Here is a 19,402-nt window from a genome sequence, read left to right as displayed (position 1 = left end):
TCAGCCCCTACAGTTGTTTATAACAAATAATCCACATTGACAGAAACTGCAGCTCCCCTCCCCCCATCACCGCACACAAGGAAGTGGCAGGAGACAATCTCCAAGTCTTCATGCTGTGCCCTCATGTGCTGTGCTGGAGTGTTACATAGATAGATAGTAGATAAATAGAAGATATAGATAGATATATGAGAGATATATGAGAGATAGATATGGGATAGATAGATGGATAGATAGAGAGATATGAGATAGATAGATAGATAGATAGATAGATAGATAGATAGATAGATAGAGAGATAGAGAGATATGAGAGAAAGATAGTAGTTTTTTGAGCGCTGGAAACCCTGGTTGTTATGGGCCAAAAAAGATACTAAATGAGGACCGAGGAATGATTCCCAGGGACACCTAGAGCAGAATTATGTATTATATTTTCTTTTGTTCAGAATGACAGTACCACTTTAAGTATTACAATCAGTGGCGGATTAAGTGTCCCAGCGTGTCCCTCAGCGGATGTTAGGACTTAAGTACTACTAAATAAATTCTATATCTTTAATCTTATACTGTTCTATGAAGTGACAATGATGAACTCCAATTTTGCTCTTAAATTATTGAGGTGGGCACCGCATCTATAAAGTGGTCATGCATCAATATGTACACCAATAGCTCCACAAGAAACAAAGAGATGCAACAAGTGACCAAGGATAAATGTAGAAAAATCTTTATTATGTCCAATCACACTTTTATAACCCATCTTTTTAGGAAAGTCAATCATATTCCCTAACTGAGTGAAACCCTCAACCCCGACTATCGTCCAGACCAGATCTCCCAGACAGTGTAGGAGATGTGGATGCTGGCCAGGTCTAGGGGTGAGCTGAAGTTTATCTCTGTGTTATGAAAAAAGGGAACACACAGTAGTATATAATATATATATTTCAGTGTAGTGGTACATCTTTTTCAAGCACATAATGTATGACATACAACCAGCTATTTAAGGTACAACAGTGTATCTCATTGGTCAGACAAGGTGTGAAAATAAAAACGTGGAACATTTATAAAGTGCATAGATTCGTACATTGAAATCATCTATAAATATAAATACAGTGCATAGTTTCATATTGCATTGTTATAAATAGTACAATTGATCAAAAAGTGACATACTGCATAAATTACAAGGTAAATCCTTCCCATCGGTATGTTGACCTAACCCACGTCTCCTCCTATTCATTCACAAAAATACATTACCTGTGTACAAGCAACCAGTAACAGCGCACCTAGTCTGACATGAAACCCGAAGTATAAAGTGCAACCTCCGATAACCCGTATGTCATAGGAGTAAGGGTATAATAAGGATGACTGGCATAAATCGGGCATTCGTATTAGGTACACAGTTTTAGCGGTGGCCATCTTGAATATGAGCAAACCTATTAATGGAGGACCGAGTGAGCATATATCATGGATCTCAATTGTATACTGGATCCACTTGATGCTGGATACCTCTCAATCGCTACAAAGTCTATCAGTCTAAATGACAAACATATAGCCCTTAGGGAATGTAGTACCAAATACCTAAAACGTATAGTTGCACACTGGGACAACAATCCCACCTCAAATTACCACCTATGAAGGACCTCAAATTTATAATAGGAATGCTGGGAGCTAAAAAAAAAATCTGAAAGGAGACATGGATATAATATGGTCCATCCAATGGGGGTTTCAGTATATATCTTGACATCTGAAACAATAAAGACATATGAAGTAGCTGGATATGGTGAATCTCCCTACAAATCTACGGCATATGATGAAAAAGAGGGTTTAGACATGAAACTTTAAGTAACAACAGTCTCCCACATCATATCATGATGCTTATGACATTATACTCCTTATTTAAGCCATTAGGTTGAACGGTATTGAGACAATGTATCCATTTCAATCCACATTTCCTTAGTAATGGTGCCCTATCACCTCCTCTTCTCAAAGGGGGTATGTGATCAATCAAGGTAAAGCACAATTGGGATTCTGTATGTCCCTTTTCTGAAAAATGCTTACTGGTAAATCAAGTTTATTCTTTCGGATGGTATATCTATGATGTGTGATTCTTATTTTGAACTCGTTGGTAGTTTTGCCAATATATTTCAGCCCACATGGGCAACTAAGCATTTAGATCTAATAATCACTTTTGCATGTAAGGTAGTGATGTATTTTATAGGTCTGACCTTCATGTGAGAATGCTTGAATGCAGAATTAATGCAGGATCTACAAGGAAAACTTCCAATACATGTAGTTCCCAATATACTCCTTTGTACAGAAGTTCTCAATGGTCCCACTTCAGATTTGACAAGACTATCCCCAATATTTCTGGCACATCTGTATGAAAATAAAGGAGGGTTCCTAAATTCAGGAACACCAGTGGGTTTTGCCAAAAAGAAAATAATTGTTATGTCAGATCAGGTGTTGCATGTCTGTAATAAACATAATTGTCCATGTAGAATGTTCAGAATTTTGAAGGCATCTTTCTACTACACTCAGACCTCTTGTGTGGTTCATAGAGGTGTATAGTGAAACTACAATAAAAGTCACATTATTTACATAAGAAATAAGACGTATCATGAACATAAGATTTACTTTCCGAAACATATTTTTGGAATTGCATCTAGGAAAATTGTTATATGGGAAAATATAGAGTCACTACCAGAAACTATTGGTCCCCTAGATGGAGCCTTAAGATCCTAACGAATTTTTGGGAGAATATAAATTACAGGCATAATTGGATGTTGTACAACTAGATATTTCTGCATATTCTACGTGATTATACCTTCAAGTAGTGCTATTTTCAAAACTTGTTATATTTGACGTGCAATGTTGAATTTGGGATCACCTGATATCAGTTTGTAAACTGTGGAATCATTTATTTGTCTGCAAATTTCTGCAAGGTATACTGAAGTGTCCATGATGATGACAGCCCCACCTGTATCGGCCCGCTTCAGTGGCGTAACAACCGCCATAGCAGACGTAGCAGTTGCTATGGGGCCCCTGGCGCAGGGGGGCCCGTGATGGATGGGCAAAAAATAATTTATTCACTTGCTTCCTGCCTCTGGCAGGAAGCGGGAACGCTGATTTAAAGAGCGGCCAATGAACCCTGGAACCGACATCCGAATTATAATTTGTTATGGATGTGTCCCCGGGCCTGTCCCACTGCATATGAGGTGGGAGGAGAGATAGTGGGACTAACAAATTGTAATACGGCTGTCTGTCCCGGGCTCAGGAGCCACCCCACTACCTTTGCTGCTGAACCTTGTGCCTGCCCCGCCTACCTGACATCAGGCCCGCCAACTTCACATCCGATCCGAACCGCCCTTCGCCCATGCGGCCCGGCGTGCTTCTCCTGTGGCCTGGCTCGCCCGTCTCTCCTGCGGCCTTCCTGCTCGCCTCACCTGCGGCCCGCTCACCTCATCTGCTTTCTGACCCCACCACCACATCCCGACCCCACGTTCCAGACGCTACGACTGTGTGTCATTTAGCGATGAAGGTGGGAGAGTACAATTAATACAGTATGTATTAAATGCATGTAACTGTTTTTCTGTGTGTGTGTTGTATATATATGTGTGTGTGTGAATATACTGTATATCTGTGTGTATGTACTGGATGTGTGTGTATGTGTTGTATGTACTGGATGTTTGTGTATGTGTTGTATATACTGGATGTGTGTGTGTATTTATGCTGTATATCTGTGCATATGTGTTGTATATACTGGATGTGTATGTGTATTTATGCTGTATATCTGTGTGTATGTGCTGTATATACTGGGTGTGTGTATATATGCTCTATATCTGTGCGTATGTGCTGTATATCTGTGTATGTGTTGTATATACTGAATGTGTGTGTATATATGCTGTATATCTGTGTGTATTAGTTGTATTTATTGGATGTGTGTGTGTATATATGCTGTGTATCTGTGTGTATGATGTATGTACTGGATGTGTGTGTATATATGCTGTATATCTGTGCATATGTGTTGTATATACTGGATGTGTGTGTATATATGCTGTATATCTGTGCATATGTAATGTATATACTGAATGTGTGTGTATATATGCTGTATATCTGTATGTATGTGCTGTATATACTGGATGTGTGTGTATATATGCTGTATATCAGTATGTATGTGCTGTATATACTGGGTGTGTGTATATATGCTGTATATCTGTATGTATGTGCTGTATATATTGGGTGTGTGTATATATGCTGTCTATCTGTGCGTATGTGCTGTATATACTGGACGTGTGTATATATGCTGTCTATCTGTGTGTATTAGTTGTATATACTGGACGTGTGTATATATGCTGTATATCTGTGTGTATTAGTTGTATATACTAGATGAGTGTGTGTGTATATATGCTGTATATCTGTCTGTATGTGTTGTATATACTGGATGTGTGTGTGTATATATGCTGTATATCTGTGCGTATGTGTTGTATATACTGGATGAGTGTGTATGCATATATGCTGTATATCTGTGTATATGTTGTAAATTTGATGTGTATATACTGTATGTGTGTATATGATGTGCATATACTTGTGTGAATAAATGTATGAATGTGTAGACACGTGTGTAAAAATGATTGCACTTGTGTAAATGTGTGTATAAATATGTATTCGGAAGAGAAGGGGGCCCCATTCAAAGGTCTGCTATAGGGTCCAGCCTCTGCTGGTTACGCCCCTGGCCGGCTTGATGGTAACTACGCCATCATGGACTAGTGAGCTCAGAGCAGAAATGTCCGCACTAGTCATATTAGCATGTTTCAAAGTTACAAAGCCTGACTTTGTACCTGGTACAAGCCTGGCTGGTACATCTGTATTTGGAATTAAATTACTTTTGTCAAATAGACCAAAATGTTTAGGATCTAATGCCCTACCAATAGGGGTTCTCTGTATAGGATTATTATGGAACCAATGCTTAAGCTTAATGTTACGATAAAATCTATACAAATCTTGTTCAACTTGAAACAAGCTTGAGCACATGGACTAAATGATAAACCTTTTTGAAAAATGGACATTTCATAATCATTAATCACTCGCAATGAGATATTTCCCACAATCATTTCTGCTTGTTGGTCACAATTCTCAGTGGTAGATTCCGATTCGTCATGGCTTTCATTTTTCCTCCACTGGTGCCAGTGTTGTGCAACCCTCCCCAGGAAGTAGTGTCCAAGTAGTGGGGTTAAGAGTTTATTTCACGGTGGTTTCCATAGCAAAAATATCTCCCTGAAGTTTTTTTTACCTTACACACACACACACACAGGAAAATGACAGCACTCCAATGTAGGGAAAAAAGGTGTTTATTCCACCTCTAGCTAGAAGTGAAATAAACACTTTTTTTCACTACATTGGAGTGCTCCTGCTTTCCTTTGTATGTTTATTAGACTCCTGATGAGAGTGCAGGATAGCACCCATTACTTTGCTAACCTTAGGTCTATGCTGCTGTTTTATATATATATATATGGATAAATGGACATACAGAAAGATAGAATATAGTTACCATCTAAATTATGACAAATGAGTTTTCAGAAACTGCTATGAATAAAACTATTTTGTCATAATACTCTCGCCATTCAGGCCCTTCAATGTTTGGCAAACTAGTTGCAGAGACACCAAAGATTGCTAGAGGTTATTTTTTTTTTCTGCCAGCTTTCAGCTATCACTAAAGCCATAATTTATTGACCTTTGCATTTTCTTTTTGTCCTGTTCTGAGCTTAAACGATTTGCAGAGGTTGTTAGCAATTAACAAGAAAACCTGTAATGACAACTGACAGTTTATAATAAAAATGACTAAATTTATTTCTAAACTTCCAAAGTGACAAACCTAAAATTACCTATAGCATCTGTAGGAGTATGCATACCTCTTTAAGTCTTTTGTCACGGTCTAATATCGGTAGGAGTCCTATGGGTTTATGTGTATATACAAAATCAAAAAATAAAAGATAGTGGATAACATTCAAAAATTTGTAGATGCATCTTAATAATTTGTAAGCCAGATATATACAGGCGGTCCCCTACTTAAGAACACCTGACTTACAGACGACTCATAGTTAAAGATGGACCCCTCTGCCCACTGTGGATACTCTATTTCAGTCCCAGACTGCAATACTCATCTGTAAGGTAGGTATCTGTAATGAAGTTTTATTGATAATTCTTGGTCCAATTATAGCAAAAAATTTTGAAACTCCAATCGTTACTGGGGCAAAAAAATTTTTTGTCTGGACCTTCAATTATAAAATATACAGTTTTGACTTACATACAAATTCACCTTAAGTACAAACCTATGGAACCTATCTTGTATGTAACCCGGGGACTACCTGTAATATGATATGTTTTATGATGGCTTGCAAAACACACATTTCTACAAGCAAATCCAAAAGGTGTCTCACCAAAACATCATTAATATTGTGAAAAACGGGTTTCTATTAAGATCATTTGCTTTTAAAGATACCAAAAATCCTTATCACAATGGAATAATCTAAAAAAAACATTAGTAAGGCAAGATAAGGTAGATAAGCTTTGCTGTTATGGATGATGGACTGAAGTATAGATAACACACCAAGTTCCTATGTACTTTAAAAGCCTTTCTCAAAGACTAGGATCTTATGCTGACATCAGTCTTAATCCTTTCCTGGGAGTGTGATCAATAAGTCATCAATTTTCTGCCTAAAATGCAATGTGTGAAACACATAATAGATGTACATTAGCTTTTGACCCCCAAAACTTTTGTTAATTGTTTAACATCTGTGTTTATCATCTGTGAGCCGGTTTGTATAAAGGGGCTTACAACGCTGAGAGATAGGGAAGGATGGGAGGAGCCGGCCACATCGCTGGCCGGAAACTCCCTGTGCATTGCTTCTGTGCCCCTGTAAACAAACAGGGGAACAGATTAGATGGACTGCGGTGAGGGACATCAGCGGCGCCGGAGGAGGTATGTACACGTTTGTTATTTTTAGATGGCCCACCCCAGTCCGGCTATAAGTATATTTGTATACCCGGGTAACCCCTTTAAATGTTATAATGCATTTGGCTACACTGGAAGCGTTTTTTTCATTGTTGGAAGGGTAAGCAGCTGTATTAACATTTTCACAGCTACTTAGACTTTCAGAAATGAAAGAAAAACTTATTAAAACCAGCCAAACACATGGTAAACATGCAATCACGCATGTATTTTCAATGTGTTTAAAAATGCACCAAGAATGCATAATGTGACCGCACCCTCATAAGTAAGTGTTACATTTATATACAACCTTCATGAACATTAACACATTCTACATGAATACACATATACATTGTACTTTTATTCTCACTAATTACCACCTATACATGAACATTCCACATACATCCTTGCATTACATGCACATCTACATTCCACATACATACATATATATTAGATAAAGTTTATACAATACATTCATACTCAAAAGAGTCAATAGTTACCTTTCTTACACAATGGATCTTGTAGTTTTGCCTTCACTGTTGGACAGCAGTTAAGGCAATACTATTAGATCTGCAGCTGGGGGTTGGAGGGGGCATAAAGGCTGCTGGGGGTGATCAGATGATAAGACTGAAAAGATTAATGGGGGGCAAACAAGGTAAAACCAGCTGGGGGGATATATCAGATAAGAAGTACAGCAGTAAGAAGTAAACATAGAAGTGGGCAGCGAGATGGATCTCAGGATTGAGCAGCTGGAGGGAGAAACAGGTGGAAAGGGAAATGGAAAAATAAGGAATAATTCAGAAGAGCTAAAGTTAGAAGGGAGATGCAGAGTACAGTAGAGAGGAGAAACCAGCCTGCAGGAAACTGCCATAAACTTCTTTACTTCTGGCTCTGTTCTACTTTCTGTGCAACTCTTTCAGCCTCCCCCTCCTGGTTTCCTGGTTTCTCCGGTGCTCCGCTGGGCCATTTCGACACTGCTTACTCTCCCTGTCTGTCTCTCTGTTACTCACTCTTCCTGTCTGTCTCTCTGTCACTCACTCTCCCTTGTCTGTCTCTCCGTCACTTACTCTCCCAGCCTGTCTCTCTGTCACTCACACTCCATGCATATATCTCTTCCACTCACTCTCTCTTAGTGTCTCACTCACTCTCCCTGTATATCTCTCTGTCACTCACTCACTCACTTACTCTTCCTGTCTGTCTCTCAGTTACTCTTGCTGCCTGCCTCTCACTCACTCTCCCTGCTTGGCTCTCTATCTTTTACTGAATTACTCTTTCTGTCTGTCTCTCACTCACACTCTTTGTCTGTCTTTCTGTCACCCACATGCCCTGTCTGCCTCTCTGTCACTCACATGCTCTGTTTGTCTTTCTGTCAATCACTCTCCCTGTTTGTCTTTCTGTCACTCAATCTCCCTGTATGTCTCTCTGTCACTCACACTCCCTATATTTGTCTCTCTGTCTTTCACTCACTCACTCTTCCTGTCCGTCTCTCACTCACACTCCTTGTCTGTCTCTCTGGAACTCACACTCCCTGTCTGTCTCTCTGTCACTCACTCTCCCTGTCTGTCTCTCAGTCACTCACTCTCCCTGTCTGTCTCTCTGTTCATCACTCTCCCCGCTTGTTTTTCTGTCTCTATCCACCTTACCTCAGACATAAGTGTCTTATGCTCATTGCCTATAATAACTAATCAAAGCTCAGAGCTCAAATTAATGACCTGTGGCAGAGCAGCAACTAATCCCGGATCAGCTTCTCACTGCATCACACTGCATCAGCAGCAGACAATGGCTTCTGTATTTGGTGGTTAATAAGTGTATTTTGGAAAGCATGGGGTAGAAATTTTGGCTCAAAATTGTTCCCTAAGGCACAGAGAGCGCCTGCACAAAATTTGTATCTGAGACCTATATTAAGTGAGATACAAAGGTATCTACTATAAAATCACTTTCCTGAGGGAAGGGCTTGTTTAAAGTAAACCCATTATCAGGATTTCCCTTTTTCATTTAATGACATTTTCCCAAAGCCTTTTTACTACTAATTTCCAATCTGCTTTTTTAATTAACATTAGTGGTTCTATTCACTTTTAAACGTTTATAAAAGTTTACCTGGCTCGCTACCAGCACGCTGGATCGAGTCATCATCATGACCTTCACACTACTCTCACAACTCTACTTCTTCTTTCCCTTATGTAAACATGAGCCGACTCAATCCTCTTTTCTGGCGGGAAGCCAAATAAACTTTTATCAACTTTTAAAAGTTAGTGAAACCACTAACTTTAATTATAAAAGTCTATTGGGAATTAGTATTAAAAAGGCAACGGTAAACTGTCATTGGGCGAAAAAGTGAAATGAGACTTACAGCTCACATAAAAAACAGTGGGTACTTCCAAAGTGGTCGCTTGGTAGCTGCTTCTTGAAAATTCAGGAAATCAAACTATAGCACCCCAGATGAAGAGGGAGGAAGTGATGCGAAATATTCCCACAATGCATCCTGTATGTGTCAGGTTCGCTAGGGAAAATGCTGGGACTTCTGGTTCTTCTGGTGGTGCCAGCAGCGTTCTCCGAACCCCGACGCGTATCCGCGCAAACTCCACCTCTCGTCCCGGGCAGCGGCTGCTAAGATCTCTGTCTAGGAGTTGTGTTCGGAACTGCTGGGACTTGTGCTACCTCTTCTTGGTGCCTGGTTGTTCTGCACCATGAGGGGTTAATTCCCAGAAGCTGTCCAGCTCCTATCAGGTTCTGGAGGTGGAGTTCTGGCTGTGTTTGAAATCCCTTCTCCACTCGCTCTCAGCATTAGGTTTGACTTGCTCTGTATCTGTATCGTTGTGACCTCGGCTCGTTTTTTGACATTGACTCTTTGCCTACTGATTTTGCTATTGACGTACCCTCTCGTTGTGAATCCGGCTAGTTTACTATTCTTTTGTGTTTTATGTTTGTCAGTCTGTTTGTGTTTCCCTTCCCACACTTATCAGTATATTTCGAGTCTTCAAGTAGTCGCTCCACGGTTTAGCGTGGGGGGGGCTATAGGAAGGGACAGAGGTTGGGGCAAGCTCAGGGCATACTATCCCCTGTCTTTTGTGTTACCCAATCTTAACAGTATGTGGATCTATTGGGTTTCCTCGCACTAGGGGGTTAGAATGAAAAATGATTTGTCTGTTTTGTCATTTATTATAACACATATTGCAAAAAATAAATGAATCCCATTAATGCTGAATAATTCAAATGATAATTATTGAATTGGAATAATAATTTAGTATTATATGTTATGCTTATACTGATTTATTAATAAGGTGCTTTGATTGCATGGGCACAGTTTCTGAGCCCTCCTGTACTAGATGCAATATTTTTATTTTTTAAGAATTATATCTCAGATCAGCTGTTCCTAGTAGATTAGAACTTTTTAAATGTTTTTTATTTTCATTAGTCAAGTAATATGTGATATTTATCTCATAGTATTAGCTTAAAAGAATGGTTTTGTATGTGTGTGCTTAAAACATTCTTTATATGAGAACTATGTCTTATCTGAACCAACATCCACATAATGTTAACCATTTTTTGTAGTTCTGTTAATGCATATATGATTATCACCCTTTGAAGTTACCTTCTTTGCCATTTCACTTGAATGCCAAAACAAAATAGCAGATGAAATGACCTAGGTCAAATTTCTTTTATTTTGCTTTAGGATGAATTAATCTTGATTGGTCACAGACAATTGTGCAGAAAAGAACTTCATAATTATGAAAGCTAGGAGTGACTCATTTTAAATTAGAAGTAATCAAAAGCCAAATAATATTTGTATTGAAGGCTCTTATGTCTATTATCTCCAAACAATTATTTTGATTCTCGATTGTTGCCTTTAGCATATTAATTGTTGCATATCGGGTGTCTTTTTTCCATCTATATTTGATTTATTTCTATGAAAGAAAAGCTTTTGTTTTGTTTTAATGTCTCAAATTTTGCAATTATTTTATTCTATTGTGTTATCCCTATTAATACTAAACCTACTGTTCTTAAAAGAAGCTATTACTTTTCCAGATTCACTATGTGAAGAAGCATTTTACAAGTCATAAAAGTATTTACAAAACTTGTATTTAATGCTAATTTTGGTGCAAATCTTCATTATTACTGTAAGAGCAGAATGAATTGCTCATACTGTAGAGAAGAATATGTGTTATATTTGTCAGGCAGTTTCATACCTTCCCTAAGGGGACAATGGTGCCCGAGGTGTCTGGAAGTTGTGTGTTCCTGTCAATCTCTGACAGTTAACATGCAGCCATTGCCAATCTAAACGTACATGAATGACCTATAATTACTAAGAGCCGCTTGGCTTTTTCTAATGAGGACGTTCAATTACTCTGAAATCCACCTTCAATCTTAACAGATGCATTTGTTGCTGTACTTTTCATGCATTTCATTGCAGTCTTTGCCAATGAGAACATGATCATTTGCTTTCTCAGGCATTAAAAAAAGATCCATTGTGGCACATTTACATACTGTAGTTCACAGGAAGTGCATTTTCCGACTATAATGCTGCATGCGGTGATTGACTAAGATTGTGTTCCCAAAATCATGAATGTATTGCTTCCCTGCTCAGGTCCGACAGAGTTCACCATCTTTTAGTGGTGCATCTTAAACAAAGGGCTTGTGGCACAATTTAAATGTTAAATTCTGCGCTCAGTCAGAAATTAGTTGGACTGTCTGATGCCAAGCCCCCTAATTTGTGCTGCATGAAGGCCAGCGCAGCTGCGCCACAAAAGGGTCGCGTGCGCCACAATCCCAGCGCATACACTTATTAAATACCTGTGCATGCCGTTTTAGCCCTGCAGCAACCAAGGCCATGTGGGTGAATCCATTAAAATATATGTGATCCTCTGCTAGCCATTGAAACAACCAATATCACATGGTCCAAAATGCTGCTTTTAAAGAAATGAATTATATCACTATAAACATCTAACACATCATTAAATGGGGTATTCCCATGAAGACAAGAATCTTAAATATACTCAGGATAACAAGAACACATTCTCTAAGTCACAAACATACAGAATTTCACAGATATAATTCCAACCTCTCTCTATCAGACAGGTGTATACAATTTTGGTTGTCGCAGGATCCAATTGTAAATCTTGTGATTATGGTAGGGCATGGCAGATTCTTCTCATGAGTAGCATCTGTGTCTGCACGATGCAGTGTACTCTGCCTGTTCATTATATGACAAGCTCACACACAGACACTTCCTGCCAGCAAGCAGCATGTACAGACTTACTCTAGCATCTACAGGCAAAATGAGATCTTTATAGCAGGGGAAGGAGGCATATAGCAGAGCTGCCAGTGTGTGTTATAGCTGAGATATAGTATAGCTGCCAGTGTGTGTTATATCCATCTCATGGATCTCATCATCTCACATCTGATCTGTCTCATCTCTTTTTTTCTATACGGCAGATGCTAGTGAATGTTCAGAAGCGGAATGAAAGTGTATATAAACCCTGGGCCCTGATAATCTAACCACATTATTAGCACACAGAAATCATTATGTGTCTACACTTTGGAATTTTACACTGACCATTATTGAGTTATAAGAGCTAAAACTTCAATATAACTAAGTAAAATTGTTAAAATGATTTTTATTGTGAAAATATCACTGGGATTAAAATTTGAGAACTTTCTTTCATAAAATATGTTAACTAATAGCAATATATTGCATTTAATAACACTGAATGAAGAACTTCAATATCTTTGTTAGTAAATTTCAAAATTTAATTTGAAAATATATGCTAATAATAGATTATCTATTTTAAATATGTGTATTTTATTTATAGATACAGTTTCAATTACTAGTAATTTGATTATTGGCCTATTGGACTAACTGTGCTAGTCTTGCCACTACTCTAATGCTCATTTGCCTTCTTAAGATATAATTAACTATATACAACCCCACCCCCACCTCTCTTCAGGTGCAGCCTAATAGATAAGCATTCAGTGAAGCAATTAATTCTTAGTCTCTTAGTTGGACTAAAAAAAAATATTAAAAATTGCAAATAACAAGTGTTATTAAAATAAAAGTTTCTCGTTTTAGGGGGATTGACTCGGGGTTACTTCGGTATACGCAATTGCAACACACATATAATTCTGTTTTGATTAAAGATAGATTCACTTTATGTATGAATGTAGGAATAGAATTTTTGATGAGCACAAGGGTAAGGAATAAGGGGATTTCTCAGATGTATAAACGCATTATGCACGGGTTTTTGAAAGGGTTAATGCATCCCTCGAAGAATAAATGGCATGGGCAGGTGAGTTTTTTTTCAGATGCAGGTTGGAAATTGTGCTATCGGGGAATCGGACTGTCCTCCCAATCATGGAATCATAGGATGGTACAACTTTATTCATCAGTTATATTATACTCCCAAGGGTTTATATAAAATGAAGCTGAAGGCTGACTCTGGTTGCCAGAGGTGTCTCCTGGAGAATGCAGACTTCCCCCATGTTGCTTTTTATTGTCATAAATTGAAGGATTACTGGAGTAAGATTTTTGATTATATAGATGCTACCGTTAAAGTGAGAATCAACTATTCTATACAGGCTGCCCTTCTCAGCCTCTTTCATATGGGAAAGGAAGATGGGAAGAAGAGGTTGGTGGTCTACAAACTCCTTTTCTTAACTAGGTTGATTATTGCAAGAAAGTGGGGTAGGGTAGAGTCCACTTCCTTTGAAGAATATCGGGCAGAAGTTCAAAAATGTAAAAATATGAGAAACTTATAACGGAGAAGAAGGGGCCTGTAGAAAAATGGAAAAGGGTTAGAAGTGTTGATTCTTGATGCATTCTTGCTACTTGAGGATATTTTATAATATTAATATTACAGAAGTATGCATATTTATGTGGCTATTATTATGCTGTGTATTTTTATAATGAGATTGTATATTTTGTATGTCAATTTGATTGTCTTAATAAAGCATAAAAGAATAAAAAAAAAAAATTAAAAATATAAAATCAAAAACATCAAATAAAATGGAAGAAAAATGAAAGTATAAAGAAATATTAAAAGATAAACATTATTGCTTTAACTATTGTAAGGGATAAGGTAGTGGGTCTCCTGGGGTGGACAAGCACTTTTGTGAGACACAGAAACAACACATTTGATAAAGCTGGCCACAACCAGTTTTTAAAATGTCCCCAAAAAGGCACAAAATTGCTACACACCAAAAAAAAGTCTAAAAAAAGTAAAAAAAAAAAAAAAAACGGAAAGAAAAATACAGATAAATGACCCCATGGGCTTCTTTTGCCTTCCATGATCCGCATCCATGAAAAAAATAGGACATGTTTCATAATTTTTGCACGGACAACATATCAGTAAAATGCCGGGTCCTCTGGTTTCCTCCCACACTCCAAAAACATACTGGTAGGTTGATTAGATTGTGAGCCCCATGGGGACAGGGGCTAATTTTGCAAGCTCTGTGTAGCACTGTGGGATCTGTGTACACCATATAAATAAAGGAATTATTAAATACAAGCCAATGTGAAAGCACCTGTAGAAATCAATGGCTTTGTGAGGCATCTGTGGAAATCACTGAACCGTGGATGTGAAAAGCAAAGCCAATGTGAAATTGTAGCAAATTCATATAAAATACCAAACACTATAGCAGAAACCCTAAGGTCACAATAAAAAATACAAGTACAGTATATTTCACATATTTTTGACAAAATATTCTGTCCATGACAAATATAAAAAAGCATAGAAAATAATAAAGGTATCTGCAAAGTGGTTTACATCTGGTATAGTTATTATTCATTACATCGTACAGTTTCTACCTCCCGTGTTGAAACAACCTGATTAAATCCACAATGATTGAACGTCAAAATACAATGAAACAGGTGAAGTCAAGTACACTGCAGATGATGAACGCATGTATCTACCTGCTTTTTTTAGTTTGCTTATATGCTATATTTTTAGCGTATAAATGAAAATTCTTACATGCAGACATTCTCTCCTTCACAATAACAGTGTTCACATTATAAAATAGACTGCATAGTTTCACAAGGTGTCTGCAGTGTTGAAGGACATGGAATGCTATCTACCACATTCTTCACTAGAGCCTTTTTCTTTCAAACAGGAATCTGACGTTTAACACTAGACAAAAGAGCGTATTAAACATTTGTTAGCGCTAGAAATGTATCAAACCTATATCATCTAGTGGTGACAATGGGGAACCTCCCTTCTTAATCAGAGGTATTCATAAAGCACTTCCCTAACTGCAAGCAGAGATAAACACACTGTAACTTTTCAACAGCTTTTGTCACTCTCATGGAAAGGATAAAGAGGATGAAGGGGGTTGTTGATAAGAAGTTCAGAGGGTAGGTTAATTTATGTTGTAAGTAACCGACCTCTGTTCCCAACAGTAAGGCCCCTTCTACACTGGCGTTTTTCACGCGCGAGTTCTGCGCGTGCATTTGACGCGCAGAACTTGCATTGCACTCTGTCCCATTGTATTCAATGGGTCTTTCTTCATTTGCGTTGTTTTGCACGCGCGTGCTTGCGTTCGTTTGCACGCGCGTCAAAATCGCAGCATGCTCTATTTTTGCGAGTCACGCGCAATTTTCACGCCCCATTCAAGTCTATGGAGATGCATCAAGAACGCATTGCACTCGCAATCATTGCAAGTGCAATGCGAGTGCAATGCGTTTTAAACGTAAGGGTTGCTAGGTGACCAGTATAACAGTATTTCCCCTGCTCGCGAACGATCATTTAATTAAAAAAACACAATGAAGAACAGTGAAGAATAGAATAAAACCAGTGAACACAGTGAAAACAGTGACCACAGGATCATTTAAGAGAAAAACACAGTGCAGAACACAGTGCAGAATAGATTACAGATGTTCGGCACATCTGCTTACTTGTCGGGAGATACGCGCGGAGCGGTGCGAACAAAATAGCATGTGAAGAACAATATATATGTGTGTAAAGAACACATTGCAGATGTTTCCATACATCTGCAATGTCTTCTTCACACATATATATTGTTCTTCACATGCTATTTTGTTCGCACCGCTCCGCGCGTATCTCCCGACAAGTAAGCAGATGTGCCGAACATCTGTAATCTATTCTGCACTGTGTTCTGCACTGTGTTTTTCTCTTAAATGATCCTGTGGTCACTGTTTTCACTGTGTTCACTGGTTTTATTCTATTCTTCAATGTTCTTCACATCTGCTAACTTGTCGGGAGATAATATACGCGCGCGGAACAGTGAAGAATAGATCGCAGATGTTTGCAACTTATCATAAGACATTATTTTTCAATTAAATAAAACATTTTATTCCCGAACCTTGGTCCCTTTGAAAAAGTCCCATTGACTTAAAAAAACGCGCGTGAAAAACGCACCGAAAACGCAAAAAAACGCGAACAAAAATGAAACAAAAACGCAGCAAAAACGTCAGTTTTTCACGCATTGCACCCTGACGTGAAACGCAACGCTAGTGTGCAAGAGGCCTAAAGGTGAAAAACAATGCTGTTAATAGTAATCCTATGTCTGCAGTGTCTGGTTTATGTAATATGCCTCCATGACAAATAGGACAGATTCAACAATGTATATTTAATTCAATTATGCCTGTTTGCTGGTGTACATATATGAAAATATATGGCATTCATAAAAAGTGGTAGGATATAAATGTAAACTAATAATATATATATATAAATATATATAATATATAAAGCTAAATGTATGTATGTATGTATGTATGTATGTCCGCTAAAGGTATTTGCAATTTCGCATTTACACTCACCAAGTTTTTGCACATCCCCTCTCTGTGACTCAGGCAACGTCTTAGACCAGGTTTTGAGATGGAATTTTTAACCCGGCACTTTCCAAAATACGCTTTTTAACCACCATATACAGGAACCTTATCAGAGACAGTCAGAGAGAGAGATAAATACAAGTAAAATATTTTTTGTTAACCCTATTTTGTTATAGCTAAGAGCAGGTATTTACTATCCAGGGGATCCCCCTGTGTGCAGAAACCTCCTTTGCTGCAGAGAGATTACATCAGGCAGAGAGAGGGGGTGCACCAAGCTGGATCAGAGGGGTAGGATGAGAGAGTCTAACAACCTTTGAACCTGCAGCACAGAGGGGCTGCCCCAGGAGCCCATCAGAATCATTGACATAATTGTAAACGTTAATTTTAGAAGGAATGGGGCCATTTATAACAAATATTAGAAGATAAACATATAAATATAAAGGGGAAAACAGGATATTCAATATGTTTCTTAACATCAGTATCTATTGATATGTTCCTGTTTATGCTGGTACAGAAGAATACAGGATATTTAATATATTTCTTTATATCAGTACTGTAATAATACATCATTTTACTTCTAAAACTGAGTTCCTTATTTTAAGTGGAATATCCAATAAGCTCCTCTTTTGAGTTTAGTTTTGGACCAGTCCCCTCCTCTGACATGCATTTTCATTTTTCGATTACAAAAGCTTTTTAATGTACATCAATAAAATATTTGATAACCCCTAATATTCAAGAAATCTCAGTTTGAATTTTCTGATTGTGCATCTCATGTAATATTTCTTGCACAGTGTGCATTCTATCACATGAAGTAAAAATGTGCTGTCATAATTATAAAATACTTGGAATTGATTTTTCTGTTCCTGATCCATAAATATTTTTTTAGAGGTCATTTAAATACATGTTTTATTATTATTCTTTATTTATATAGTGCACACAGATTACACAGCGCTGCACAGAGCTTGCCAAATTGGTCCTTGTCCCCAATGGGGCTCACAATCTAATCAACCTACCAGTATGTTTTTGGAGTGTGGGAGGAAACCGGAGGACCCAGTGGAAACCCACGCAAACACGGAGTGAACATACAAACGCTTTGTATGTACATTTATGTCATTCATTGTGATGTAACCAAGTTCCACTATCCATACTGTCAAATTCAAACATAGAAGAAATTAAATTACTAATGTTAGGAGAACTTTCTGCAAACAAAACTTCAGATAACGTAGTACAGTAATAATGTTTTGGCGGCTGATGGCTGGTTCAAGAAGCAGAATTTTTGTTTATTAAATTATTTATTGGATTGTTTTATGTTGTTCCCTTATAAATAATGGCTGGACCTTGGTACAAGCTCTTATGGCCATGCCGCCCGATTTCCATCGCGTGCATGCCGGCGCCGATGCGCCACAATCCGATCGCGTGTGCAAAAAACCCGGGAAATCGGAAATATTCGGGTAACTCGACGGAAAAACGTGAATCGGGCCCTTAGTAAATGACCCCCACTGTATGTCTTTGGACTTATGTTCTTATGTAATATATAACCTTATCAGCAGCACTGCGGATAGCAATGGAGTAAAACTTTCCCCTAGGGCAGGACAGCTCATTGACCCCTGACCAAAGTTGATTTCTTTTTTAAACCAAAACTTTGATAAAGTTTTGCAGAATACTCTCCCTGTCAAAACTGGTTTAAGTAAACTGAATGAAGTTTCCCTGTCTTTAATGATACAGACAAACTTGTAAAGCTCTTAATATCCTCCTATGTTAACAACAATTGTGATTTTATTTACGTCAATAATATTTTTAACCTTGTCAGACAGTGTCAAACATCAGTAACTATAACATCAGTCTCCTTTATGCGTCTATGCCAATGCTGTTATATGTCATGCAACATGAAGGACGATATGCTTCACTACATCTAATTTACTAGAGTAATTGTTTGAAAGCATGCTGGAAAAAATATTGCTCCACATATCTGTCAAGGTCAGCAAAAGGTTATTGGAAGTGGCCATGTCAAGTTGAAACCGTCCAGTTATATCAGAGCCATGTCTACACAGAACTGCAAAAGAATTTCTGCTTTATGTCACATTAGCGACTCATTTTCTTCAGCTGTCTTGTAGTTATGTGTCAGATCTACAATCCCAGATGCCCCCAACATTAGTCAACTGAGGATACAAAAGTACTGTTGCTTTGTAAGGTATGTATTATGCCATAATAATTTCATAATAAAGACATTACTATAAAAGATGTGAGCCACCAGACAATCCCACGGATTCAGCCCTTAAAAATCGCAAGACAAGCACTTACATACACCGGGAAGAAGAAGGTGAACTCCAGCGGACCTGAGCGGGGAAGTGACACATGCAGAAAATCTGCCGCATGATCTGGCGCAAGTGAATTGCGGCAGAGTTCATTATCGTCGGACATTATGGATCGGGTATCACGCCAGGGACGGGTAAGTAAATGTGCCCCATTGTTTTCAATGGGTGTTTTCACATTGGCTTGTATTTTCACTGATCCTTTGCCCCTTGAAAAAATTCTAAGACACATACTATTCTGTGGGGACAATTGCTCTATCACAACGCATGCCAGGAGAATTCTCGGGAACAGGATCCTAACTACGCATCCTTACGAACTTATAATTGATAAGTTAT

The sequence above is a fragment of the Engystomops pustulosus genome, chromosome 2, assembly GCF_040894005.1.
Source record: "Engystomops pustulosus chromosome 2, aEngPut4.maternal, whole genome shotgun sequence".
NCBI lineage: Eukaryota > Metazoa > Chordata > Amphibia > Anura > Leptodactylidae > Engystomops > Engystomops pustulosus.
Note: the sequence above shows the minus strand (reverse complement) of the source record.